This window comes from Alosa pseudoharengus, unplaced genomic scaffold (genome assembly GCF_046254945.1).
Source record: "Alosa pseudoharengus isolate Yale_2024_CS ecotype anadromous, Long Island Sound unplaced genomic scaffold, YU_APseudo_1.1 YU_APseudo_1.1_scf_15, whole genome shotgun sequence".
Taxonomy (NCBI): Eukaryota; Metazoa; Chordata; class Actinopteri; order Clupeiformes; family Clupeidae; genus Alosa; species Alosa pseudoharengus.
Genome location: NW_027468620.1, coordinates 15,683,489 through 15,691,736, shown reverse-complemented (window position 1 = coordinate 15,691,736; position 8,248 = coordinate 15,683,489).

Here is an 8,248-nt window from a genome sequence, read left to right as displayed (position 1 = left end):
GCACTCATAACAACGTAACGTAACCGGCCCGCCCCGCTGATCCGACTGACTCAGGTAGGCTAGCCTACTCAAGCAACTCCATACAGAGCTTGCAATGTTTCGGACTGTCTTTGCGACCTAATTGCATTTTATAGTAGGCTATGCGTGCAGAACATATGTTATTTCAGAAGTGAAAGCATGGCTTTTGTTGTGGATTTGTTTTTCACCTTGACGAGGAGTTACTCGCTGCTCTAAAGATCCACTCATGACAACGTAGCCGGCTGATTCGGCTGACTCGCACTCATAACAACGTAACCGGCCTGCCAGGCTGATTCAACTGACCCGGGTAGATACTCAAGCAGCTCCATGAGCGTGCAGTTCGGACTGTCTGCACGACCTAATTGCATTTTAATATGCTACATCTATACACCAAATCTAATTATGTCTAGGCTACATGCAGAACATTGAATGTTATTTCAGAAGTGAAAGAAATGGCTTTTGTTGTGGAATTGCTTTTCACCTCGAGGAGGAGCTACTCGCTCTCGCAGATCCACTCATGACAACGTAGCCGGCTGATTCGACTGACTCGTACTCAACGTAGCCTAACCGGCCGGCTGATCCGACTAACCCGGATTGCTACTCAGCCGCTCCAATCTGAGTCCCATGGTCTGTGAGTCTGCAATGTTTCCGGCTTTGCGGGAAGTTAACCAGTTATCTCGGACTGCCTGCTCACTCAGTCGCTTGAGTTGATTTGTGGAGTTGTGGTTGCCTACGAAATTGTTACATTTTTGGCAGCTACATGGCTAGGGCTAGGAGGCTAGCTAATGTTGCAAGAGGTTTGTGTGTGGCGCTGTTTATCGTTTTAGATTGAATTGTAGTAGGACTCAACTGATCCGAGTTAATGATACTAGAGACTCGCGACTCATGGGTTAATTTAAAGATACGGGTGAAAGATCCGAGTGAATCACAACTCAAACAGGCTTACAACGGATTGTGGCCAAACGACAGAAGCGCGGAGAACCCTCCTTTGTCTACCAAAAAGTGTTACTTTGTGCCCCGCGCTCCACACTGCTTGTGAAAGAAGGGGTCGGGGAGGGGGGCTTAACGTGAAAAAGCTTAATGTCCCAACTCCAAAAACGGCAACAAGTCATAATGGTAGGCTACAGGAAGTGGGGGGGAGGGTATGGGATGACCAGAGCCGTCTTCGCTGTGCTATTCAGAAAGCATCTATTGTCTTTCCAGGCGCACACAGCTCGTTATAACCTATCGAGTGCCTTAACAGATAGGCTCTGCTCTTGGGTTTGGCCTCACAGCGAACTCAACCCTCTTGTTGCTTGCAGTTTGTTCAATAAAGCGATGCAGATTACATTATTTATTTCTGATTAATTGTGTCGACCCTGTGCGAACTTGACAGATGCATGAACTTACGTGCATGACATCATGCGATAGCTTACTTTACACATAGCCAAGGCTACCGTCGGTGCATTTTAATAGTAGCCTAGTCTAATAAGCTACACCAGCTTGTCTTTAAGAGGGGAAATTGTATACCGAGGTGAAGTTAGTTTGATATTTGATATTCGGATATTCGACAGATATTAAAAAAAAAAATTATGCGGCCGGTTTCACCCCGTGTTTGCAGACAATGTGAAAACAGATGACCTGTCTACTTGCTCCCAGCCGACCTTAGGGACCGTCTAAAAAGTACCTTCTGAATTACCTTCATAGTCTTTTTTGTCAATAGCTTTGACATCATGTGACCTAGTGACTCCAAACCAATGCAGAATATTTATCCTATATGGGACTCATCAGACACACCTCTTTTTATAGTCACTGTATGCACACTGTATTTTATATGAATATTTTGTAAAAAAAATACATTATATCCTATATGAATGGTCCTCTTTTTTCAATACCTCCCAAGTCATGTGACCTAGTGACTCCAAACCAATGCAGAATAGTTATCCTATATGGGACTCATCGGGCACACCTCTTTTTATGATCACTGTATGTACACTGTATTTTATATGAATATTTTAAAGATAATACATTATTTACCATAAGAAACGGTCTCCTTTTTTTCAATACCTCCCAAGCCATGCGAACTAGTGACTCCAAACCAATGCAAAATAGTTATCCTTTATGGGACTCATCGGGTACACCTCTTTTTATGGTCACTGTATGCACACTGTATTTTTATATGAATATTTTGTAAAAAAATACATTATTTCCTATATGAATGGTCCTCTTTTTTCAATACCTCCCAAGTCATGTGACCTAGTGACTCCAAACCAATGCAGAATTGTTATCCTATATGGGACTCATCAGACACACCTCTTTTTATAGCAACTGTATACACGCTGTATTTTATATGAATTTATTTTAAAGAAAATACATTATTTCATATAAGAAACAGACTCCTTTTTTTCAATAACTCCCAAGCCATATGACCTAGTGACTCCAAACCAATGCAGAATAGTTATCCTATATGGGACTCATCAGACACACCTCTTTTTATGGTCACTGTATGCACACTGTATTTTATATGAATATTTTGTAAAAAAAATACATTATTTCCTATATGAATGGTCCTCTTTTTTCAATACCTCCCAAGTCATGTGACCTAGTGACTCCAAACCAATGCAGAATAGTTATCCTATATGGGACTCATCGGGCACACCTCTTTTTATGGTCACTGTATGCACACTGTATTTTATATGAATATTTTGTAAAAAAAATACATTATTTCCTATAAGGAATGGTCTCCTTTTTTCAATACCTCCCAAGTCATGCGACCTAGTGACTCCAAACCAATGCAGAATTGTTATCCTATATGGGACTCATCAGACACACCTCTTCCTATAACCATTGAAAGCACACTCTATTTTATATTAATATTTTAAAGAAAATACATCGTTTCCTATAAGGAATGGTCTCCTTTTTCAATACCCCCCTCCCCCCCCCCAAAGGAAGTGACGTAGGGACACCAAACCAATGCAGAATATCCTTTATGGGACTAATCAGACACACCTCAAATTAATATAATTTTTGCACATACTATTTTATAGTACCCATTTGTTTCCTATGGAAACTGTGTTTTCTCAATACCTTCCATATAATAGTAGATGCCAAATCATTTTTCATATTTAGGTGTGTCTGATAAGTACCCCATAGCAGAACAGTTCTGTATTGATCTGTGTTGTCTAGGACCCCTTATATGGCAGCTATTGAGCAAAAAGCTGTTTTCCATAGGAAATAAATATGATGAGAAATAAGCTTGCGAGGTATTGAAAAAAGGAGACCATTCATGATGGCAAATAATGTATTTTCTTAAAAATATTCATATAAAATACAATGTGCATACAGTGACTATAAGAAGAGGTGTGTCTTATTAGTCCCACATAGGATAACTATTCTGCATTGGTTTGGAGTCCCTAGGTCACATGGCTTGGGAGGTATTGAAAAAAAGGAGACCATTCCTTATGGGAAATAATGTATTTTCTTCATAATATTCATATAAAATACAGTGTGCATACAGTGACCATAAAAAGAGGTGTGCCCGATGAGTATCATATAGGATAACTATTCTGCATTGGTTTGGAGTCACTAGGTCACATGACTTGGGAGGTATTGAAAAAAGAGGACCATTCATATAGGAAATAATGTATTTTTTTTTACAAAATATTCATATAAAATACAGTGTGCATACAGTGACCATAAAAAGAGGTATGTCTGATGAGTCCCATATAGGATAACTATTCTGCATTGGTTTGGAGTCACTAGGTCACATGGCTTGGTAGGTATTGGAAAAAGGAGACTGTTTCTTATATGAAATAATGTATTTTCTTTAAAATATTAATGTAAAATACAGTGTGCATACAGTGACCATAAAAAGAGGTGTGCCCGATGAGTCCCATATAGGATAACTATTCTGCATTGGTTTGGAGTCACTAGGTCACATGGCTTGGTAGGTATTGAAAAAAAGGAGACTGTTTCTTATATGAAATAATGTATTTTCTTTAAAATATTAATGTAAAATACAGTGTGCATACAGTGACCATAAAAAGAGGTGTGCCCGATGAGTCCTATATAGGATAACTATTCTGCATTGGTTTGGAGTCACTAGGTCGCATGGCTTGGGAGGTATTGAAAAAAAGGAGACAGTTTCTTTTGGTAAATAATGTATTTTCTTTAAAATATTCATATAAAATACAGTGTGCATACAGTGACTATAAAAAGAGGTGTGCCCGATGAGTCCCATATAGGATAACTATTCTGCATTGGTTTGGAGTCACTAGGTCACATGACTTGGGAGGTATTGAAAAAAGGAGACCGTTTCTTATATGAAATAATGTATTTTCTTTAAAATATTAATATAAAATACAGTGTGCATACAGTGACTATAAAAAGAGGTGTGCCCGATGAGTCCCATATAGGATAACTATTCTGCATTGGTTTGGAGTCACTAGGTCACATGACCTGGGAGGTATTGAAAAAAAGGAGACTGTTTCTTATATGAAATAATGTATTTTCTTTAAAATATTAATATAAAATACAGTGTGCATACAGTGATCATAAAAAGAGGTGTGCCCGATGAGTCCCATATAGGATAACTATTCTGCATTGGTTTGGAGTCACTAGGTCGCATGGCTTGGGAGGTATTGAAAAAAGGAGACTGTTTCTGATATGAAATAATGTATTTTCTTTAAAATATTCATAAAAAATACAGTGTGCATACAGTGATCATAAAAAGAGGTGTGCCCGATGAGTCCCATATAGGATAACTATTCTGCATTGGTTTGGAGTCACTAGGTCACATGACTTGGGAGGTATTGAAAAAAGAGGACCATTCATATAGGATATAATGTATTTTTTTTACAAAATATTCATATAAAATACAGTGTGCATACAGTGACTATAAAAAGAGGTGTGTCTGATGAGTCCCATATAGGATAAATATTCTGCATTGGTTTGGAGTCACTAGGTCACATGATGTCAAAGCTATTGACAAAAAAGACTATGAAGGTAATTCAGAAGGTACTTTTTAGACGGTCCCTAAGGTCGGCTGGGAGCAAGTAGACAGGTCATCTGTTTTCACATTGTCTGCAAACACGGGGTGAAACCGGTCGCATAATTTTTTTTTTGAATATCTGTCGAATATTCGAATATCAAATATCAAACTAACTTCACCTCGGTTAATTGTATAGCCTATAACATTAGCTGAGTCACATATTTGGCCATATGGTGTTTATCATAGGCTACATCACGAAACCAAATAGTGTAACAAAGGCGAACACTTTAACAGGGGAAATTAATTGGGCATGAATCATTGTGCTGAACGGTACAATATTTGTCAATGAGCAGAAACACACACGACATTCAAACTGTTGATAAGATGGAAACTGGTCTGTAGGCTAACATGGACAAATAAATGACACTGACTCGCCATATCTTGCTTTGCCGCAAACTCAGCAATGAAATCATAAGCCAGTTTGCAGGTAGCATAACGTCTTTTTCAATTAATAGAAGGGAGAGCCCAGTCTTTCCTGTGACATTGAGGTGCGCAAATAGTTTTTAATAGCCTGTTCAACTTCGAAAAGTTTCGTTCACCCGATGCCAGTCACTGATCGCAATTTCAAATTTCGGGAAGCTTCGTTCAATCTTTTTAAGTGTTAAGTGCAGTTGGCCCCTATCTGCCCCCTTTGGAATTATATCTCGAGCCTATTATGAGGTCCAGTGCGTTATGTCCTGGGATTCGGTCGTGCTCAAAAAGAAAAGAAAAAACACTTGTTGCTTTGATATCTTTTTCGTTGTCGTTTGAACGTCGGCAAGCAGGCATGTTGCGGTTGCAATTTAAGTGAAATTTCTACAGTAGGCCTACAACATGCAAAATGCTTGTTAGGCTGGGCTACTGTCAATGTACTTGTACAGGTAAATGTTCAACAATTGCTGGTGTACAGGCTATAATCAATTAGCTAAATCATTTGTCTAGCTGTTTAAAAAAAATCGTGCTACATTCAAACGCAATTGGTGTTTTGATATCTTTTTCGTTTGAACATCGGCAAGCAGGCATGCTGCGGTTGCAATGAATGAGGATAATTGGTTTTATCTGCGGATTTATTTTTTGCATTATTTTGAATATGACTCGCTCCAGTCTAAACAGCACGTCTACTTTTCCCACACACATTTAAGTTCTAACACACATATCCCCTCTGCTTTCTCCCTCTCCATCCCTGCGCACGGTGCTTTCTTAAGCTGCACCATCTTACAACAATTGCATCTACATTTTCATATTAAAATGTTTTGTCAAGTGTAAGCTTAAACTACCGTGATCAATTTAAGTTCCCGTGCCCCCGCTGCGTCATGGAAGCAGTAAGTCAGTCGCATCAAAAATAGTAGTGGCACCCAAGTGACACCTTGTGGTTGTTTGTGTCAACTGCAGTTTGTGCCATTTCTGCCGAGAAAATGGGGATCGTGATTCCTGAAGGAACCCGTCCAAACTTAACAGGGACCCACTGTATTTACAACACATATACAAAACATTACTACCAACCAAACACCCCTGTGTACAATGCTTTGCCCCCTCTGCCCTGGGACGGGGAGAAATACTGCCCCTACAGCGGCGCGCGCATCCGCATAGGCACAGTCAAACTGGACCGCGAACCAGGAAATGTGTGAGTAACCGTATGTATGAGTTGACCAGGATTTTAGACAGAAACAGGGAGTAAATGGGACATGAAATAGTGGGTACCGCACTACTGTACATGTCATGGAGGTGGTAAAGTATAAAGTTGTAAGCAGTGACAAATGAGTTTTGAGTGTTGTGAATGAAATCGCGAACTAACCGCGTTACAAACAAACACAATGAGCGCGAATGCATTAATGGCGCATAGCCCCGCGCTGGCCTTCCCTTTAACCACATCACCCCCTGTGTTCATAAGCCGTCCATACACCTTCACAAAATAACATAATTATTTAAGCAGTCAATGTTTATAAGGGAGCGTGCGGGTGTATGTGCGTGCGTGTGCAAATGTCAAAAAACTCCCGCTATCGCGGGTAACGCAGTTCATAGTCAATGGGGGAACCCGTAACAGTGAGATTCACTTTCTCACATTTCCCTCCTCCTTTGGAGTCTCGCCAACAGGGTGCCGAGACAAAAAGTCTGCAACCGTATTCTGCTTGCCCGCTCTGTACTGCACCGTGAACCTGTACGGCTGCAGTGCTAAAAACCAGCGGGTGACTCTAGCATTGGAGTCCTTCATGCGCCCTAGCCACTGCAAGGCACGGTGGTCAGTCTCTAGGGTGAAGTCTCGACCAAGCAGGTAATATTTCAAAGTGTCAATCGCCCACTTCACGGCCAGGCACTCAAGTTCTATGGCTGCATATCTGGTCTCTCTTGGGAACAATTTCCGGCTAATATAAGCCACAGGTTTCTTGTCGTCCCCCTCTCCTTGGAGCAGCACCGCCCCAAGACCAACACCAGATGCGTCAGTTTGGACAGTAAAGTGCTCTCCAAAGTCAGGACTCTGGAGGACTGGATCTTTGCAGAGGGTCTCTTTTAAATCCAAAAAGGCTTTATCTTGCTCCTCCCCCCATTGAAGCTGGGTGGAGCCTGATTTTCGAGTCAAGTCTGACAAGGGAGCTGCTCGTCGGGCAAAATCCGGCACAAATCGGCGATACCAGCCCACCAGCCCCAGAAATGACCTGACGTCCTTCTTTGTTTGGGGCCTTGGACAGTCCTGTATCGCCTTGACTTTGTCCTTTTGTGGCCGGATCACACCACGACCCAGAACATGGCCAAGGTATTTGACCTCCTCCTGAGCTATGGCACACTTTTTTAGGTGGATGGTCAGGCCCGCTCGCTGTATGCGCTGTAATACCTCACCTAGATGACGCTGATGCTCCCCCCAGGTGGCGCTGTACACCACTATGTCATCCAGGTAGGCAGCAGCAAAAGAGTCTGTACCTGCCAACACAATATCCATAAGTCTTTGAAAAGTGACTGGCGCCCCCTGCAGGCCAAAGGGCATCACCACAAACTGGAATAGACCCTGCGGGGTCCGGAATGCAGTGTACGGCCTGTCTTTCCTGGCCAAAGGCACCTGCCAGTATCCCTTGCATAAATCCAAGGTGGTGATGAAGGACGCTTTGCCGAGGTGCTCGATCAAGTCCTCGAGCCTAGGCATGGGGTACGTGTCAAAGTGAGGCTGGGCATTCACCCGCCGAAAGTCAATACAGAAGCGCATAGTGCCATCCTTTTTTGGCACTAGCA